General features: G+C 40.9%; 1 protein-coding gene across 3 annotated transcripts in view; it reads right to left on the reverse strand.

Moving 5' to 3' along the window:
• Positions 1 to 14,504, reverse strand: part of LOC148056077 (uncharacterized) — a 174,375-nt gene extending 159,871 nt beyond the window's left edge. For all 3 annotated transcript variants that reach the window (XR_015704042.1, XR_015704040.1, XR_015704041.1), the window contains exons 1-3: positions 14,367 to 14,504; positions 10,303 to 10,453; positions 5,900 to 6,024 (exon numbers count right to left, since the gene is read on the reverse strand). The gene's annotated coding sequence lies outside the window, so the exon portion shown is untranslated. The remainder of the gene's footprint in view (positions 1 to 5,899; positions 6,025 to 10,302; positions 10,454 to 14,366) is intronic.
• Between the last annotated feature and the right edge of the window lie 1,068 nt (positions 14,505 to 15,572).

Here is a 15,572-nt window from a genome sequence, read left to right on the forward strand (position 1 = left end):
TTTAATTAAATCTTGACAGTTGTAGGACAGGACTACTTTTCTGTATCGCAAGTGAACAAACTAAATTCAGATGCTCTTTTACCCTTTTTCTTCTCCAGGTTGCTCACAGGACTTATTACAAAAGAACCACATGTGCTGCATTTGATGAGAAAAGGAAATATCTAGTACAAAGTGTTTCCTGTGAAATGAAGGGAACTGATATTATCCCCTTTATCATCTGACATATAGCCAATTAGCAGCAAAAGATTGCAGGAGCTGATCAATTAGGTCCCACAACCTGCTTAAAGTTAAAAGGAATTTTAAAAAAGAATGCAAAGGGGAGCGCTGATTTTCTCTACAGCAACGAAGTGATCACGCCATTAGCTATAGTAACTGAAGAACATTTTCTCTAAAGCTGGTCAAAAGCAAGTTGAAGCAGTTTTGGCAGAACCCTCCCCCAGCTTTCTGCAAAAACTCATATTTGAGTAACTTCCATTTGAAATGCTCAACTTTCCTTAAGTTAATTTGGAAACAAAATATTTCAACAAGCAACAAAAGTTTTATTGCTTGTTGAAATATTACATTGCATTCTAGAAGCATCTTTCCAACAGCTCTACTTTTTAAGTCTGTGAAACTCTTCAAAATGGCCTTCTGCAAGTTTATAACTTTGTCCATTGGAATACTCACCAAAAAAAATCAAGAAGGCTCTTGAAAAGTGTCATAGGCTCATTAAATCACTTTTGCAAAAGTGAATAAGTATAGTAATTAGATCACTGAAGATTTCTAATATGCATACTACATTGTGTTGCATCAAAGTTAATCTTTGCACTGACACCTGAGTTGCTGCAATGTCTGCAGAACCAAAATTATAAAAAAATGAACACCATAATGTGCTCCTAATTGTTGTGCTAAGCCTTAATACAAGATGGGGTCAGAGAGACAAGGAGCTTAATTGATTTTATTCCAGGAAACAAAGACAGCATGCAAAGAATCTGCTGCTATGATATCAGTGGGAACAGTCATTAAAAGCTTATTAGTGGGAGAGGTCCAAGCAATAAGACACAAACACAGAACATTAAAGGAAATAAAGTTTGCCCAACAAGAGCAGTATGGTTTTATTTTCCTCACTGAAGTTTCTTCTATACTGTAATATGATTAAGATAATTACCACACTGTAAATGTGAAACTTAAGAGCCTATTCAGCAGGCAAAGATAGGTGTTTAATGACTGCAGTGAAGCAGCAACATCTAAGACTAAGACGGGCCTGGGATACAACTGAACTCTGGGAAAGTTTGGTTCTATACTCTGCACTATGAATGCAAGTTGCACAACTCTTCCTTAATTCTGCGTGCAGATAGGCATACACATCCTTTTGGTAACTGCAGCATAAACCCATTAAGAGATCAGACCATGCCTACTACCCCATGAGAATGGAGGAATGATGACATTCCTCTACTCACAATAGGGTAAGTTGCAATTCAAGGCTGCAGAGGAACAGGGAACCTTGAGCTAGCAGCAGCTCTACACCATGAAGGAAGTCTCCGATACTCCCTAATAGAAAGGAAATTCAGAAACCTGTTGGATGTTTAACGGTATATTTATCAATACATCAAAGGAAGGAAATAACTTACCTTCCATCTAATGGGCAAAATAAAGACACAACAATATCACAGATAGGATTATAATCTTGTGATGTGGCTCCAGTGGCACAGCTGTAGGAATTTTTTGTCTAAACATATTCAGGAGAGGGTCCTGGTCTGCTTCCCAAAATCCAGGGCAACTAAAGTTGCCCTGAAGTACAGCCTGTTTTCTTGAGTCCCATTCATCATGCTAGAAGTATTTTTGCAATTTGTATTTTAACAATAATGAGCATTTTATCTCCTAAAGTAATATCAATGCTATCATCCAGAAGACCTTTTGGAAAGGCAGTAGTTTAGTATGGTCATGCTCAGGAAAAAGCATCAAAAATTACACCCAGATACAACAGACACAGACCAGCCTGCCCCCGAAGTCATGTGCAAAGGCTAACTCAGTGAAATTCAGCCTTACTTGGCTGTTTATGGAAGGGATTATTAACATTGATCATAAACTCCGCTGATCAAACTATTGCGGCTATGGGGTTATTTCAATTTAAAAAGCTGTGTTATGGCATATATCATAATTGTGTGTAATTGCAAGCCCTCCCATCCCTCCTCCCCCCACCACGAAGCAAAGACTGCAAGTCTGGAGCTTATTTGTAAGCTAGAAGTGTTACAAAATATATCCAAGGGCGAAAATAATCTTGTGGCCTTTCCTATGGGACTTCACCCTCGTGTGCCCACATACCACTTCCCATTCTCTCCTCCCCACACCAGCTACCAAGCACAGTAGTTAAAAAGGAAAGGTTTCAACCCCAGTCATGTGGGCTTTTAAAGAGTGCATACTGCCTTACTTCTTCCTGAGTTGTTGCCTGGGTTTCTCCTCAAATTGCTGAGCAATTTGGTCTCTGAAGGCAAAGTGCAAGCAGTCCTTCCTCCCTAGGTTCTGAAAAGCACAAGCTGCTGAGCAATTTCTGCCTCTCAGTCGGGGGGGAAAAAAAAAAAAAAGCCAGCCACCATCCACAGCCATGAAAAACACCTTTAAATGAGGCTGACTATGTTAAGCACCTTTTATTTCTCAGTCTATAACCAGAGGGACTCTGCAGCTCCCAGGGACCTCCAGCCCTTCATCCCCATCTCCGCCAGCCCAGCCTTGGTTGTAAGGGCTGAAGTTGCAACTGTCCCTTCTCCCCCCAGGGTTAGCTGGGGACAGAACTGGGAGTCCAGACCCACTCCTGATGACGGTGGCTGGAAGGGGTCGTGACCCTTGAACACAGGAACTGAGAATATTCAAATTTCAAAAAAAACCCCCCACGTATTCTGGGAGCATGGTTTGGACAAAGCCAAACGTTTTTAGAATTCCACCTTATAATTACATGCAGCATCTTACGGTTATTATCCAAAAACATTTCTCTTACTGTAAGTGTCTGGCACAATCCCTAGGAGACAAATGATGAATGTTTACTGCCTTTGGACAATAAATATAAATAAGAATCTAAACAAACACAGCAGTTCTGTGTAAGAGTCTGAAGAAAGTTTAAGACAAAGTAGCTTATCTACATGTTTAGTGTGAAAAGAGAAATATGTTTACTGTTTACCAACCATGTGACTCTTCATATTTAACCATTTTTAATTTTGGATAGTACTTTTTCTTCTCACGCGTGTTACTGTGGGCTTTAATGAGAGGGTTTGTTTCCTGTGCTGAATCTTGGGCTACTATCACTTAGAGAAACCCAAGTTTATACTCTTTAAACAGTCAAAAGAAAGGTAGCATTTCTGAAAGAGGTAATATCTTTTTTATGACCAAGTATTAAGAGCAGACAAGCAGTATTTCAGTCAGATAATTTCAAGCTAGTGTCTAAAATTAATAATATATCAGCAGAGTCAGTGCCTGTGGTGAGGTTACCGGAGGTCTTTGTTTAAAAAACTCTTATTGTTTAATATATCCTTCAAGGTAAAGCAATGTGCCAGGAATTCATAAGCCACATTGCTGCTGTGCTCTCTTTTCAAGTGGCCTCCTTTCAAGACCGGCTGTGGCAGCAGAGGGGGAAGAATAATAGATCACAGAATCCCTGCGGAATATGGGTTTCAGAGAACAAGCAGATGAGAAGGGGCCTGCATGCTCCCAGCTCTGGGAGGCCTGATATCAAGAGAATAGGGCTTTTTCATTAAAATAAAAAAACAGTGAATTATTAGGACCCCAGCAGATAGTGAAGTTATTCACTGAAGGAAGACTAAACAGCACAATAAAAATGTTGACTGAATGATTGGCAGAGTGGAAGGGAAAGCACAAAAGAGCAAGAAAAGCCAAAACGTGAGCAAAGTAACTGACCTGTATCTGCATTGCCGTGTCTTTACCAGTGACTGTCCTTGTTGAGTTCTTAAGGGGAAAGGAAGTGATGGCATGGGGGAGATCGCAGCATGAAGATGTAACTCAAATGAACAATTCAATGAGAATCAAGTAAATTTCAGAGCACAGCTGCAAAAATAAACAAAAGTGGAGAAGGGAGAGGCTACGGTCTGGTTAATGCACTAGGATTCAAGACACTGGGGCTCAGTTCTGTGTTTTGCTGTGGATTTTTCCTTTGGTAATAAGACACTGAAGGTCCTTGAGATGCAGTAAGAGGGGAGACTTCCCTTATTTCTAGTGGCAGTAAGGAATAATTCTCCACTCAGCTGGAAGGACTTAAGACCTTCTAAAACCTGCAATGGGCTCTATAGGGGCACTTCCCAATGGCAGCTCAGCAAATGTCCACGAATGGCAATAAATAACATTGATTGTTACTGAGAAGCAAACTGAGGCACAAAGCTGTTAAGAAACTTATCCAAAGTCATACACAGAGTCATATCCAAAGTCGCGAACAGATCCAAAAATACAAATCCAGTACTTCCGGATAAAATACGACTGTTAAAAATAGAGTTTAAAAAAAAAAATCAGACAAATGACAAGCATAGCAATTACTTCTTTTATACCAGAGGCCCGTATTGTATAGTCCAAAACCCCCCTCATTCCAGACTTACAGTATTTAGACTGAAGAGGAAACTTTGAAGAGAATAGATGGAAGAACTGATTTCCAGCAAAGCAGGACGGTGTAACTCTCTCTGTAGAAATTGCATGTCATCTTGCAACAGTCATGAAAATAAGAGCCATCTCTTGTGTGTACGTCTGCCTTTGTGAGCCTGTCATTCATCCACCTTTTGATATACATGTTCAAAAAACTTGTACTGCACACACATTTCCTCTCCAACAGTAAGAAAACACCTTAGTTTTGGTCAGCTGTAATTTTCTCTTCAAAATACACTTTTATAATGGCTAGTGAGATATGAGATATGGTGCTGCACCAGCCCAGCAATATTGTCAACTTACAACTTCAGCAACTGAGTGAGCCAGAATCTGCCTGCACAAAAAAAAGAAATTGTCTGACGTTTCTTAGACAGGATAGTCTGTGAAAGTTTTGCATAAGTTGAAATTTGTAGAGAAGCTTAAATTGCAAGTAAATTGATGTGAGAAAAAAGATTTGATTTTCCTCTTTCAGTGCAGTAGTAAAGGACAGGTAAATGGTGAGGTAGAGGAACTCACTTGCTCGAGATCCAAGTGCACAAGGTTTTTATTGTTTGCTATACAGCACTGCAAATGGAGGGGAGAAGGTGGGCATAAAAGAAACGAGAAGCCGCAGAAAAGACCTAGCAGAACAACACCCAAGGCTGCAACTCAGAGAGCAGAAGTGAACTAGAAGATTCACTTCAGAGAGAAAATCAGTGTCCAGACACAGGTCGCATTGGTATTCATACCGTGTTATATCTGCTTATGTGGCAAACCATGAGTGTAATTTCTGACCCCAACAAATCACCAAAGTGATTATTGTCCCACCAATCTTACGTGGGAAAAAAGAATTATGCACGACAGAGGCAGGAAACAGATGTCTGCACTGGCTGTGCTGAATCACATCAGATATTTCAGAGAGTCCACAAAAGAATTAAATCCAAGTGTAACATGCTGGACTTATTAAAATCAAAAGAAAAACTTTAGTATCTTCAGTGAGTTCAGGTTTTATCTAGTTCTCTTGCTCCCCATCCCACACCTTAACATATTTTCCTACCTAGAATATTTTATCTGTTCTGTACAGTGAGAAAAGCCTGATCTGGCAAGATCCTAACTCATCTATTTCCAGCCTGAACTTAAATCTGGTATCAGATTGATATCTGCCTGATATAAAATAGAAACCGAAAAGGCAAATGTTCCCCATTTTGACTTATGATTTGATCAGATCTTTTTCAATTGCTGTTGCCGCTCGTAAGTAAAGGAGACCAAATGATGCCACTCTTGCTCCTATGCAGATTACCTTATTCCAAGAGTAGCTCCACGGAGATTGTACACAGCTCTTTGCGGACTGAGGTGCTGTTTGAAGGAGGTGAAAGAATCACAGTCCAAATCAGTGTAAGCAGCGAGAAATAATAATGTTCTCACCTAAAATAAAAAAGATAGCATTTTACCACAATGAGGTCTGCTTTGGGAGTATAAACACTTCACACATTTCAGTTTATTATGTAGCCAGAAAATAAGGATTCTATGTCTCTTTCTGCGTATATACAGACCCATATGCCCAGACACTCTTGCAGATATAAACATAACCAGTAGACAGATATGGTGGACCAAGTGTTTTCAGAAAGAAAAAAAAAATAAAAAAATAATACTCCAGGGAAAAAAAACTTCTTGTGAATGGTATTAAAACAAAATGACTATTATCTCTGTGGTTGTGATGCTGATGTCTCCATCTATAACGTGACTAGCAAGTTTTTTTTCTCTTCTTCAAAAAAACACACAACCAAACAGAAATGTATTTTTAATAACTGGTATTGAAGAATATTTGGCCCTATCTGTGTGCAAACTATGAGATCTGATTCTCTCTGCTCATTAAAGAAACCTACTGTTGAAAATTTATGTATGTTTTTTATTTCAAAAGCTTCCAAAGTATTTCACCCACCAAAATGATACCACACTTTTGAGATATGGTTACCTTGAAAACAGAAGCTGACAGAGGAAACAGAAGAAGTATTATGAAACTGTGATCAAATGAAAAACGTGTGTTGTTTCAAAAGCATTCCACATAGGCCACATAACTCTTTCCATACAAAATATTGACAGTTTGTCAAAAATTCTTTACCAGTAAAAGCAAGTGTCTACTGATACAAACAAAACACAACACATTTTTAAACTTACACATAGCAAGAAAGTAAAGTAAATCTGAATGAAAAGAACATGGGACCTTAAATAAGAAACTCCTAAACTCTCATCCTGGCATCGACCCTGACTTTTTACGTGGCCATGATCACATCATAAGACCTAGCAGTGTGTACACACACACCCCACCAGGGACTGGGTCTCTGTTTAGTAAGATTCTGATGCCTTTATTGAGAATAAGCAATATTTTACTCAACTAATTTTATTGACTCATGAAACAAAGTGACTAATCTGGTAAGCAACAGCATCAGAATCTGACTCTGAACTATTCTGATCCAAAACTTATGGTGGAAAGACTCACACTGATATCAAGACACTATGTATTAAGCCTTATGTTGAACTGACTTTGAAGATATAAAGCTCTATGTAAATTCTAAAGAGGGCTATCATTTAGTGTGTTTTCATTTTTATAAATATCCTATTGGCAGAAAAATTTAGAGACAAATAGCTGCAGTTCCAAACAAATGAAAACCAGATGTGGACCACAACGCTAAAGCACAAAGAAATTCTAGATAAGCTAATCTACAGAACTTGCAGATAGCTGGATGCACAACTTGCACTGGAAAGTTAATTGAACAGGTAAGGCACCTTCCATGGGAAACAGATTAAGCAATAAATTCAAGCATCATCAATCTAAAATTATGCACTTAAAATTGCTTCTTCTCTTGTTTCTGCATTTCACTGTGTTGGATCATTAGTTTTTATTAAAATATGACAATGCTGTTGAGTATGCTACTAACTAGCTTTTACCAGAGAAAGAAATAGAGACAAAAGACCATAAACTTATCCTACTGAATGTGATCTGGCCATAAATAGAATTATATGTCTGGATGGCCTGACTTGACTTCATATGCTATGTAGCTGGAGAAAAGGGAGCAAGAAATCACATCCAAGCAACCTCAGAAAAACTTGAAACCATTATCTGGATGCAGCAAGAAAGCAACTGAAAAGGCAAGTGTAGGAAATCCCCTGATTTGGGAGAGAGGAGGGGTGAGCAAGAGGACATTTTTGATACCACATTGCATTTTTTTTTTTATCATAAGGATAGGTTCAGTTTTAATTAGAAAGCCTGATTCAGAAAAATGCTTATGCCATCAGCAAATAGCTCTTTCATTTTGCTGGTGCTCAGAACTTTAACAGGTGGTTAACTAACTCATTATTTCATGCAGGCTTTTTACCTACCTTTGTTTCTGAAGGCAGAAAAAAATTCTTTATTGTTACATGTTTTTTGGTAATACAGCAGCTGCTGTTTATGCTAATTCTTGCTTACTTGCAAATAGACCTATGTTTATTTTGTGCCATGCCAGCTGTCAACAAAGACATTTGAAGAATAATTTCCACACTCAAAAGAAAAGGCTCTACTCCCTCTTCCTATTGCTCATTTCTTTCTTCTGCATTTCAGACCCAACGTGTGTTCAACTGGAAAAGTGTCTAATGGTAAGTTAAGAGATGAACTGAACCTGAAATGCCTGATGGTCCCATGGGTATCCATCGATTACCCTGAATATATGCACAGGACACTCTGAATTCCTACTGTCTCTATTGCTATTCTGAACATGTTCTCCAAAACACGGTGCTCTCCAAAACACTGCTAAGGGCACCACGACAGTCGCATTTTCAAGTGGGAATGTCCGACTGTTACAAGGTAACCAACTTGCAAGCTTTGGTGCTTACCTGTATTTGAGATGAGTCACTCTATAGAGCTTTATTATCAAAAATGTGCAAGTGCAGCCTCACTACACAGTGTATCACTGTATTTGGATGAGGCTCAGAGAACTACAGAGAGGGACAGCGGACTTGAGACGCAGCCCTGACTTTATCACCAACAAACTGCTCCTATGAACAACTTCTTTTATCAATCACCTACATTTTCTTAATAAATTCATCTTGGTGGAAATGAGGCTGAAAATCTGAACTGTGACTTCTTCCAGCATCTAAATCTTAGCCCTTTCACCAACTCAATTTTGCCTAGGCCAACGCCACTGCACTATTTTTCCGAAGTATCTGGAATTCCTCGTATTTTCTTCTGAGATTTGAAGTTGATAGTACCTTATTCTTTAAGACAGTGCATTACTACCTGTTAGCATTTAGTACATTTAGTATTAAGATCGGCAGAACCCCTGAGGACAAAGCACTTTAAAATCAATCATTCGGGGACTCTTAGTTCTGATCAACAGAGCTCCTTTTCCCCCTATAGCTTCTATAGAGAAAAAAAATAATCTATTTACTGCTCTCGAAGAACCATACGCACATGAAACGGCTATCGAGCAAAATGAAGCAGCATTGATTTATTGCTCGTACCTCACCAGCCAAGGCACGGAGAGCAGATATCGCTGCTCCTGCCCAGCGTACACCCGCACGGGGGCCGTGCCCAGGCGGCGGGGGCCTGCAGGGGCCTCTGTGAGGAGAGGCCGGGCGGGGCTGCCCCGCGCCGGACACGGCCGGTTCCCGCCTTTTCCGCGGCCCCACCGCAGGGCGCAGCGGAGCCCCTCAGCGAGGCTGGCGGCGCCTCTGGGAAAACGCCTTTAAGAAAGGGCGAAACCTGCGCGGAGTGAGGAAAAAAGTGCGAGAAACGGCCTTACCGGCACCCGGGTCCGAGCAGCGGGAGGAGGAGGAGATGCTGCAGGCGCCGGGGCAGAGTCCCCTGCGGCCATGATGGAGAGACCACGGGGGAGCAGGGGAAGGGTGTGAGGAGGAAGGAGTTGCAGAGAGGAGCTGTTATGGACTGACCACAACCTCCCATTTCCCATGATTTTTAAGTGATTTCCCTGTCTTTATGTTGAGCCACGGGATTTTTCATCTTTCTCCTCTGTCCTGTTGAGGAGGGGGACTGAGAGAGCAGCTGGGTAGCCATCTGGCAGCCAGCCAAGGTCAACCCACCACAACACCCAAAATGCAGATGTGCATTTTTGTTTATGATTGTGGTATGAACTTGCAATCATACAAGAGAATTGTTTCCTTAATTTTCTGGAATGACTTTGTAAGCACACCTTTCCACAGCTTTCACCCTTAAGTGGCAGTTCTTCCCATGGTGTGGGTAAATATGTTCTCCTCTGATTAAGAGACTCCACCTGTGGAGTATATGTCAGTTCCAAGTTGTAACTGTTGTGCTATTTTATACACCATCCATGGCCACAATATCTGTGTGCCTCCTACAGACTTACCATGAATCCTCACAACACTTGTCTGGCATAGTAAGATTAAACAATTTATCCTAGGTCAGATTGAAAGTCTGTGGCAAACCAGGAATTCAGCTGAGAGCGTTTAAGTCTGAGCTGGTTACAATAATCATCAAACCGTCTTAAATTGTTTTATTATGTGCCATAGCAGGCCAGAAAACTTCTGGGGACAGCAGCCATTTCATTGTTTTGGAATAGATTTGTAGCAACTATTTGTAGCCAAATGACACAAGAGTATGTTGTCACCACCGCATCTCATTCAGAAATAGCTGCCTGAAATCAGCATTCACTTATTGCCAAGTCTTTGCTGGCTATGGATACTTACATTTATAAATCTAAGCAGGCAGAAGAACATGCCAGCACAAGTTGGTGATTTCTTCTTTTTCTGCCACAATTACTTGCCAGCCAGCAGACATGAAGAGCATCACTGAATCTATTCTCACTCAGTGCACTCCATATGTTCCCGAGGACTCAATCTAAGATGATGCCAACAGAAATGCAGAGTTACACTACTGTGATATATTTTATCCTATGTTGGCTGTCTAAAAGTCAGTTATCCAGGTTCAGTTAGAAGAAATGTTCACCCTAAAAGGCAAATAACCCAGTTGCAAGTAGTTAATTAACAATAGGGAGTTTGATGTTGTATTCAGAGAAGTAGCAAAGATTTTTCTGAGCTTCCTTTTAAGAGTAAGCCGTGTTTATAGTCACATTTTACGTGTACATGCAGACCTTTGCTTGAAGAAAGTGCTGTAAAAATGGTATATAACATTGCTACAGAAATCAAAAGCATAATATTTGTGTATACACAGTGTTAATCAGTTGAAGGAACTGGTCCCAACTAGTTCTTCTCTTAAAAGCTGCTATTAGCTGAAACATTTACACGAGGTATGTTTTACTGAGTGAAACAGAGGTTTTGCTAGAAGGGAAAGGATCTCTGCCCATTCCATGTATCTCCACTGCACCCAGGAGTATGCTGGGGAAAAACATGGGGACACGTCTTTCTAACCATGGCTTTGTAGGCTGGTTGCCTCTTGAACTGGTTCAGCAGAAAGGAAGCAGGAAAAAGCTGATATGAAAAGCGGATACGAAAAGGGGACGTGCCACAGTAGAAATAATCCTAGCACGTGGAAATCTGTGCTCAAGTTCTCTTCTGACTTTCAGTCAATCAGGGCTTATTTCCAAAGCTGAGTCCTGGTAGGAAGAAGTGCGGGTAAATCAGTACAAAGTGAACTACCGGAGGGGAAGAAGACGACACAAGATATGGTCCCAGCTGGACAGACTTATGTTAAATCCCTGTTTCAGAGCTCTGGTGTGCCTTGAACTGAACGGCTTTCACTAGGCAGGAGACTCCACGGGCTTGTGCTTCTTCAGATCCTGCAGCTATGAGCTGGTCTTGCTGCTTCCAGGCCAGCAGTTGGCAGATACTCTTTGAAGCCACCAGAAGTATGTCAAGAATTACAATCTACCAGCACATACATATACAGGCTTCAGATCTGAACTCTATTTCTGGGGGAAATGTTCTGAATTTCCATGTGGTAAGCGAGAGAGAGAAAAGTGGGTGGAGGAGGGTGAGGGAGCGCAGTAAAGCAGAGAGGCTCTGTAAAAATTGCCTCGCCCTGTCTCTGAGAGCGGCTGATATGTTGTCAAGGGGTAAATGGGAATACCAGCCTTCTGTTTAAATGTCTTCAAGCGTTTTTCTTTAATAACTTGTCATTTCTTGGTGAAAAGAGCTCCCGCAGCAATGATTTGTGGTGGTAATTCAAACAGCGAGAAACACTGTTGGAATTATGAAAAATAAAATCCTGCTGTGCTACTGGGTCACAGTATCTGTGTCAGTTGAGAGGAAAAGCTAGCAGAACCGGGCAAGAAACAGCTTCTGTCTGTCTGTGAGGCTGTCTGCTATGAAGCAGCTCTCGAATGAGGAACAGCTGGGCTCCAAAGTGAGATCTAATGAGCAACGTGCTGGTTTATGAATCGCCTCTGGACGGTGATGCTACCGTGTGCTCTCATCACCTGCTGTCCAGGAGGACGTGTGTAACCGTATGTACTGCGAGCAGGGCCTGTCGAGGATCCCCTGCCTAGGGATCCAGTCAGCATCAGGAAAGCTAAGCATGTATCTTTAATCTTTCCAAGTGTAAGTGCTCAGCATCCTAATTTGCAATTAAAGTTGACAAAGCTGCTGCTGAAATCTGAGTTTGTGGTGTTACGCTCTCGCTATCCAGCCTTTACAGGTCTGCAGCTGAAGGAGCCCAAATTTTGCTCATAGTTATTTAAATTAACTTAGGTGTGTACATGCGATACCTGTCCAGGTGTGCAACTACAGTGGACAAACTAGGCCTATGTTGCTTGCATACTTCTGCGCGTCCATTTGGCTTTGATGAAAATGAAGCGCATAACGGGTGAATGATGCCTGACGAAATTTCAACATTTTGTTGTCAAACAATAAATATTTTCTCAGAAAATGTTTCATGAAAGGTGCTTGGTTTCTGGCCATCTCTCTTTCCCTCAGAAACTCTGCAAACTAATTCTGTGAGAATGAAGGCTCTGGCTTAGAAAATAGGGATGATGCAGTCCTGAAGTGTGCAGAACAATGAAACTATGAATGAAACATTGCCTTTTTCTAACAGGTCTAGTTGGCAGGGTGGAAATCAATGCATCAGAACAGACAAGGTTAGATATTTTTGCTGAAAGTTATCTATCTGTTAAAAATCGGTTGAATAGTAAGTGAGCTTCAAATTCCTCAGCACAAGTTGGTTACACAGATTCTGCATACACCGAATTTATACAGATTGGCACACTATAAGCAGGCCGATAACTGTGGAGGCATCCGCATAGATCCAATATCCTGAGAAAAGTCTTGATAGGGTGCACAGATACCAATCGACAGTATTGGAAATACAGAGGCAAGCTGTACATTCTTGAATTATGTAACTGGTATTTTTTTCACCTACAGTCATCAAACTCAATACAACTTTAAAGACCTATAAACCCTCCTGTAAGTGCTCCATCTAGTCACTGGTTTTGGCCAGGAATAAATGTATTGGAAAAATATAATGCATGTGTCTCCTCGTGATTTGATCACACTCTTCTGAAGAGTGCAGACTTAGCCATTGCTGAGTGGTGGTCTGACACACTGTGCTCGGTCTCAGCTGGGCATCCCTTAAAGGATTTTTTAGCTAGGTGAATCCAACAAAGGGGAGAAGCAATCCAAAACCAAGGAAGCCAAAAGAGATCTTCATTATAGAGTGCTTCACATCAAAGCACGGGAGCTGATGAGAAACTGGCATCCAAACACATAGATATTTAGAAAATTTAACCTCTGTTTGAAATGAGTGGAGTCACCCGACCTGGATTTAGATACCTAAATGCTCTAGTAGACCAGGGCCCTATTCCCTCCTTCCAGCATACAGCCTGCCTTGCAGTGCATTTTGATTCCGCTGCTGGCTGAGACACTGGCTGGCTGTACAATGTGCCAAGCGATGCATGCATGTATCTGAAGACAGGACTGAGTCCTGAGAATCTCTCTGCTGCTTCCAATTAGTGGTTATACAATATGACAAGAAAGAGAAAACACCGTGGAGCTGTGAACTCCTTTTTGCTGTTGTTGTCTAGAGATGGGATCAGAAAAGAAGCTTCAGGCAGAACATCTGTAATGTGGACAGACAGATGTTTGCAGTTGCAGTTCTGTGCTTTATCTTTTTCAGAAATTAACATATATTCATGGAATTTCTTTGCCCCTCATGATAAAAATGAGGTAATCCTCCCTTAAAGCAGTTCAATCTTCTGCTTTACTCTAAGTGGGGAGGTGGGTAAGATTTATTTGTTAAACATTGCCATAAATATTTAGCAGAGCAGGGCTCGGTTGAGAAGAGGACATCTAAACAGACTGCTGGTGAGCTAACCCTTGGAGAGTTTCCAGATTTCTCTCTCTTCCTCCCAATTTTTTTTTCCTTTACAGAGAAACTAAATAAACATTTGAAAGGAAGTGCACGACTGGAACAAAAAACCCCCATAAATAATTCAAAAGAAAATTAATAGGATTCAAGATACCACTTTCTGATTATCAGCATGGCTGCTACTTTTTATTTTATTTTTTTACAGTAGCAACCAGCTGGTACAGTGCATAATGCTAATCAGTTAGTGTCTTTCACATTTTTGAAACTCCTTGGAAACACATCCCCATCAAACTGCTTTGAAGTTCAATTTTAATTTAGATGCAAACTATCCCAAAAGTACTGATAGTCTAAAAAGTGCCTCTGGCAGTCTATAATTATAATGCAATAGAGCTGTCAGATTTGATTAGAATGTTGTTTCAGTCACTCGGTCCATGCAGCACCGTTTAGCCTCACATGATCATTTAAACAGTCCTCCCCACCACTCAATACTTACCCAGCACTTGGGTAGGTAATAGATAGGGGTTTATTTACTTGTTGGTTTTCAATCATCCAGATCCTCCAGACCATTGGAATGATAAAGTTGTGCAGAAAAGCATCCTCCAATCTCCTTATCGTACAGATATTCCTGTTGCAGCATTTCATCTGCAAGAGATTCACAGCAAAAGGCTTAAAACAATCTACTAGTATTATGGCTTAATAAAAGAGCAATATTATATCACAATGCAGGGGTTTGCAGAATATCACTATAGCTGAAAAGACCTATTCCGATCCAAATAAATAATATTTGGAGGATAAGAATAATTCTTTTGGGAAGAATTTCTGTGCTTCTGAATCCATCATGTATCCACTACGCAAGTGCAGCGCATTCGGCTGACTTCAGTGGAGTTACCCTAGACAGGTCCCTGCACCAGGCTATTTATTTTAATTTAATTTAATTTGCAGTTCTTGCAGCTTTCAATACATGCCATGAACAGTGAAAACAGAGGAGGTGAATTCCAGAAAACACAGGCAGCTTAAACAGCCAATCTGACTTCAGATATTCAAAATGAAAGCTGAAGGAACCTCTCTTGGCCCAAGGCTCCAACCCGACACCGTTACGCCCTGGCTCCAGGAAGGGCGCTGGGGAGATGCACTGCCAAGTTTGAGAATGATATTAGGAATATCTGAAAAAAAATCTCTCCCCCAAGCAGAAAGGCAACACCAAACACAAGGGATACTAATTTCTGTCCGTCTGTGGGGTTTATTCTGTGAACTTCCCCGTGCTGTTTCTCTGCTTTGGGCCCAGGGCCAGCACGCTGCCTCCGCACTCTCACTGTGTATTCATTCTTTTCCCCTATTCTTGGAATCCTCTAACTGAAACAGACACTGCATGTAATGTCTGAAAAGAAGGAGGCTTTAACATCTTGGGACACGCATTTCCTTCAGCTCCATTGTCTCAGTTATTTAAAGAGGTGAAGAGAATCTGGCAATGCTGGGGATTTGGCAATGTTGGCTCATGTTACCCTTCTTGATTCTATCTCTTCCAGATGCTTTTCAGAAGCAAAGACAGAAAAAAATCACGATTCTGAGGGTTCGTCCTTCAGACAGCCCAAGTGCTGTGAATCCCACAGACCACCTAAGTTCTCCCTACACAAGCTTTTCCTCCTGCCCACCCATAAAATAAGTTCTCATTATAGTCTAAAGCTCTTATTCCTAGACA

Source organism: Nipponia nippon, unplaced genomic scaffold (assembly GCF_047370975.1).
Source record: "Nipponia nippon isolate SJK-2023a ecotype South Korea unplaced genomic scaffold, ASM4737097v1 scaffold_18, whole genome shotgun sequence".
Classification (NCBI taxonomy): domain Eukaryota; kingdom Metazoa; phylum Chordata; class Aves; order Pelecaniformes; family Threskiornithidae; genus Nipponia; species Nipponia nippon.